Here is a 6,000-nt window from a genome sequence, read left to right as displayed (position 1 = left end):
GAGGTCAGGGAGGGGGAATGCTGGAGGCTCTTTGCAAAAGGAAAAGAGCCTATTTCAGGCACTAACGTGCCAAAAAGAGGATGACGTGCACACTGGGGTGGGGACATTGCTCAGACAAAGGTTCCTTGAGTCAGATGTTTCTGAGCCGGCTCAAACCAGGCTGAAGAGCTGGGTCTGGAATGATGATTAGGGGGAAAGGCAGCAGCGGGGGAGGGCTTTTCCTTTCAAAAGGACAAGCTGTCCCTTTGCTTTGGCAGGGAAAACGCAAGCCAGGGACTGGACTGGACAAGGGAGTCCATAGAGCTGGGATCGCTGCTTCTTCAAATCTGGCTTATTGTTAATCTTCTCTCCAACGGCTACAAGACTTGGGCACGTTTGCTGCTCTATAAATACTAGATTATAAGAGGTGGTCCCGTGATATGATGAAATGTGAGGTGGGGGGTGGGGCTGAGAGGCAGGCCTCTGGGGTTCCCTTTGACTTGGTGTGATGAGGAACGAGCTAGTACCTTTGCTGGGCCTCCTCCATCCATCTACCAGCTCTTCCCAATGGTTTCAAGTTCAAAACAACACTAACCTCCTGTCCAGCAGAAGCTAGCTTGGGATTCTGCCTGGCCTGGGAGATGAGCTACGGAGCATGGGTGTGTTATGTATGAAGAACAAGCGGAGGGAAAGCTGAGCTCAAAGTTTTTAGTTCTCAAAAGATTGAGCCTAGGATGGCTCCTTTCTTGTGGCCGGCAGTTCCACGGTCTATCTCCAGTTCCCCTGTTGCTGGTGTTCTCAAGCCTCTCCATACACCTCTATAGTTAGGTTGTGCTGCAGGGACTTAGCTGTCGTGTGGTTGTAAGGGTAGTGTCAGTCCCGTGGCCTGAGCCAGTCACAGGGAGGTGCTGAATCTGAGGACAGAAGCCCTGCTCTGGACTTGCTGGTCAGTGAGGTGGTACAGCCAGCAGATAACAGGGGTGCTAGGTACATCTGGGAGGTGGGGGCTTGGGGTTGAGGGGTTGCTGCGTTTTGTCCAGGTGGTGCTTTTTCAGGGAGTGTGGTCGACACAGAGGGCCGGCATCTCCATTCACTCACCCTAGGGTCAGAGTGGTGTAGCACCGTTGCCTTCCATGAAGACTCACTCCTGGCTGACAGTGGTGTGTATGAGAAGGGAATCTGGCCCCAGAAGTTGCCATACACCCAGCGGGTTGGGGGTGCAACTGACTGGCTGGGCCATCGGGGTTGGATGTTTCTGGAGCTCTTTTGGCATCTAACAGCGCTGGCAAGGCCAAAAAGACTGTAACGCTGAGGAGGACTTGGCGGTCTGAAGGCAGGCACCCTTGACAGCGGAAGGTATTGCAGGTAATGTTATCCTAGGGCCAGCCCCAGCCCGCGCCAGGTGCTGTACGATCCCAGAACAGAGAGGTGATCCCTGCTCCAAGGAGGAGGTGAGTTCATCAGAGCACTTCCCTCTTGCGATCCACATCCCCTGGGTTTCACCCACATCGGGCCTTAGCCAGCTGCTTTTCATCCAGGGGCTGAACTAGCTGAGCACTGAGGGAGCCAGGAGAAGGCCTTTGATGGCCAGGAGTGTGGCTTGCTGCCTCCTGCTGGCTCTGCAGCCCCGAGCAGCTCCCCATCTCCCCCGTGGCCTCCTGTGGGTGGTGACTGGCACTGGGGGCAGGGTTGCAGCCCCACAGCTGAGAGCTGTGCAGGCGGAGGACCACTTGCCCACTTGGGCTGCGAGTCCTGAGCCATTGGTGGGCACTTTCACTCACCAGTACAGCTCTTGGGAGCTCGCCAGGAATATCCCATGCTTGGCAGAATCAAAGGCAAATATTATTCCTCACCTTCATGTGTCCCACTGTGCCATTGCCCAGGCGTGAGGCAAAACAACCTCCCCAGGGGAAATGCCCCTCGCAAAGCCCGAACCCCACCTTCCTCCCTGAACCTAAAGAAACTCCAGGACTAAGCTGAAAGCCACCCCTCCCCCCTGCATATCTCCTGCCTTGCTGCTTCACTGACCTCCCCGGGGGTAAGATTGTGGGTCTCCAGGTCTGAGGTACTCATGCACTGGGAACCCCCCGCCAGGTTTCACTGCACAAATGGATAGAGAGCCTGGCACCTTGAACTACTGTTCCAGGCATTGTGTGTGAATTGTTTGGTGCTGCTGACTTGGGGGGCCCACAGAGTCTCCGAGTGTCTCCCCCTTTATTGCAGTGCTCCCCAGCTTCCTGTTTAACAGTCAACCTCCATCTACCATGTTTCCTCACTTCCACACTTAACCTTTCCTCCACACTCTCCTCTCCCTGCTGGACGCTTCCCACCCCCAGCTGGCACTGGGCAGAGCGTTGGCTGCCAGGTGTTGCCCCCCGACCATTGTGCTTTGCAGCTGGAGGGGGAGTGGAGGGGAAGCCAGGGCTGCTGGATTTGTTTGTGCCAGCCTAGCTGTCCCTTGGCAACTGGGATAAGAGAATAAAAGCTCAGCAGGAAACATGTCCTGAGCCAGGGGCAACGAGCATGGAGCCCCCTCCTTCTGCTGGGAAAAGCAGGCGCAGGGCCAGCAAGAAAGGAGACAAATGGTACCACTTCCTAAGGGATCCTGCGCTAAGCAGGTTCGGTAAATATTTGCTTCTGGCCCTGGGCTAGTCCAAAGGTTTTTCCTCGGACTTCAGCAGCAGCAGGCTGGGACTCTTGGCTCATTAGTTCTCTGAGCAGCCTGTCCCGCGTTTTCAGTACCTACAGATCTGGCCGAGCTCCAGGAGCAGGGAGGGGAAGCTGAGAGAGTCTGTTTCTCACAAAGAAATCAACCAGACAGGCAGAAGCAGCTGTGAGCATTAATGATGATTATTAGGATATTATCCAGTCAACTGCAAGAATTTTCAATTCCAGGCAAAACAACAGATTTTCCTCTAGCTTCCTTTACAGGTCAGTCTTAACTGAAGCTTTCAGAAAATCAGCTTTGTGGTGCAGGAAATTTCATTAATGTTTGTGAGTTGAGAGCAAGTGAAAACCGGGACTTATGACGGAAAGTGTTAGGCAACCGTAACTCTGGGGAGATCCTGCTGTCTAGAATAATACTGGATAACCACAAGCTTGCACTCCAAAGTGTACACCCACACATGGTCTACCTACCATATGCATGCACCCATACCTGCTCACATGCGTGTACAAGTAACACACAGGCACACACGTGCAACTGCTGTCATGGGCATGTACACAAACGCATGAGTATCTTTTACTTTCTGAGAAGAGTATTGTGTCCAATTCTGGGCACCGCAGTTCAAAAAAGATGTGGAGAAACTAGAGAGGGTCCAGAAAAGAGTGACAAGAATGATCAAAGGTCTAGAGAATGTGACCTATGAAAACAGGTTGAAAGAATTGAGCTTGTTTAGTTTGGAAAAGAGAAGATCGAGGGGAGACATGATAGTGGTTTTCAGGTATCTAAAAGGGAATCATAAGGAGGAAGGAGAGAACTTGTTCTTCTTGGCCTCTGAGGATAGAACAAGAGGCAATGGGCTTAAACTGCAGCAAGGGAGGTTTAGGTTGGACATTAGGAAAAAGTTCCTAACTGTCAGGGTGGTCAAACAGTGGAATAAATTGCCAAGGAAGGTGGTGGAATCTCCATCGCTGGAGATATTTAAGAACAGGTTAGATAGATGTCTTTCAGGGATGGTTTAGACAGTGCTTGGTCCTGCCATTGGGGCAGGGGGCTGGACTCGATGGCCTCTCGAGGTCCCTTCCAGTCGTAGTATTCTATGATTCTATGATTCTATGAAGAGGGCTTGCTCATGGGCATGTCTGATCAACGAGAAGCCCCCAACAGTCTGTCTGAGGTCTACGACAGGCTCAGGCCAAACCCTTTAGTCCTGTGGCTGCAAAGATAATTCCCTGTCCTTCCTTCTGTAGCTCAGGTACAACCTGACTGATGCACCTGAGCTTGATTATTAAACACAGATCTCACGTAATCCAAGGGCACTTGTGCATATGGCGCAGACGGAAGCATTATTGTGCAAATCTGTAAATGGCATCAAGACGCTGGCAAGGCTGTCCGCTGCTGAGCCAGTCTGGTTGCACCCTGCTGCAGTGTTGTCCAGCTCTTGTTTGGCTCATCCTTTGCAAAGCAGAGAAGTCTGGCTGCTGAGCTGGTCTGCTCAACTTGCTCCTTGTTGGGAAGGCCTGTAGCTGGGGCCCTGAAAGTGCATATGGGGAGGCTGTTTGGCAGCACTCAGAGCTAAATCTCCAAAATTCAGTCCTGAAGTGGCACCAGCAAATTCTGCATGTTTTTGTGCAAAAAGGTGACCTGTGTCTGCAGACACACATGATGCCAGGCAACCCCACGTGAACTGGCATGGCTACAGATGGCTTTTGCATGCATGATTGCACATGTGGCTGTGTGTGCAGGCATTTCCCTGCGTTTTGCATGTAAACCCGACTGCGGGTTTTGCTCACACAGTTCTTTGTCGCATGGATGCTTGCAGAGTTTGCGTACACGGCTCTGTTTGTCCTTGTGAATGCACATGCACTACACCCATTATGGATTTTAGTTTATTTATGTGCAGCCAAACATTCCAGAGATATCTGCTCAGTGGCACCTGCTGAGTTCCTGAACATATTGGGAAGTGCATCCCACTAGCTAAATAGTCCTTTGGCATGCTAATAGAACAACAGCTGGACAGCAGAAATAATGGGGACCCGGTAGTGAAGAGGTTAAAGTTCCTAGAACTGTAGTGGACATTCAGCCCGGCTGTTTGGCGCATGCCTGGAAAAGTGGCCAGGCTCACCATGGCATGAGGAGTGGTGCCCTGGCAGGAAAGGCCACCAATTTAGCAAAGCAACAAAATAATATTGTTTCAATGCTCTGTTAGTGCAGCACAATGCCAGGTTTGCTTTCCCTTACGGCAACTTTGCAACAGGATCGTGGGAGGATGTATGATAGCCCAGTGTCACAAGAGCCAAACTAAACCTGGAAACTTTCTGGCAAAGCAGAAGAGCAGTCCTGGAGCACTTTAATGACTAGGAAAACTAATTTATTAGGTGTTGAGCTTTAGGGGCAGACCTACTTCTTCAGATCTGGAAATAGCGCTGAAAGGAACTGGCACGACAAATATATAACAGAGAGAGAGAAAATGGACAAAAATACCTGACATCAGCTGAGGGGACGAAGGTTGGGGAGGGGGAAGACAATTACTTACTGCAAGTGTCTCTCAAGTGAAGTGGCTTGCCTGGATCACTACGAATATCAAAGATGGGGAAGCTGTCTTGGTTGTGTGTAAGGTATTTGCCATGTCCGTTAAGACCAAGTCGCAAGGTGTCAAATTTGAGAATAAATTCCAGTTCAGATGTCTCCCTTTGTAATCTGGTGTTAAGGGAGCTCAGATGATGACGTGGTCTAGGAGTTGAAACCCAGTTTTCAAAAATGATTTGGATGCTTATTTTTATGATTTGTTATTTGCTGTTACAGAGTCTTAAATCTTGCTGACAGCCCCGAGGCTCAGACCGTTAAAGGAAAGGTGACCATCCATCCCGTTTTGGTGGGGACAGTCCTGTATTTCAGGTGTCAGGAAGGCGTCCTGATTTATTTTAAGGGCTAATTATCCCATATTTATGCCTCCAGCAGATCTGCCCTTCCCCCAGGTCAGCACAGTTGCAGCTGCAAGTACCAGGGGCTGGCTGGAGAGCATGTGTAGAAGGTACCAACTGCCCAGGTGTGCAGGCAGCAGCAGGAGAAGGGAGCTAGCAGGGGCCATGCCATAGGGTAAGGTAGGGTTTATTGGGGTGGGGGGCTAGTGTGTGTCCCCCACTGTCCTTTTTGCCGCCCCTCCAGCCAGGGAGGCACCTCCCCAAGTCAGGGCTTGCAGCCTGGTTCCAAGCTCCCTGCAGCTCTGGGAACACGGGAGCCACAGCTGTGGGCTGCAGCCCTGTTCCTGATATCACGCAGCATGGGGCAGCCAGGAAGAGCCCTGCCCATGGGGCAGTAGCTCCCACAGGGCAAATGCCTCTGTAGCTTGGGAGCTC

This window comes from Carettochelys insculpta, chromosome 18 (assembly GCF_033958435.1).
Source record: "Carettochelys insculpta isolate YL-2023 chromosome 18, ASM3395843v1, whole genome shotgun sequence".
Lineage (NCBI taxonomy): Eukaryota > Metazoa > Chordata > Testudines > Carettochelyidae > Carettochelys > Carettochelys insculpta.
Note: the sequence above shows the minus strand (reverse complement) of the source record.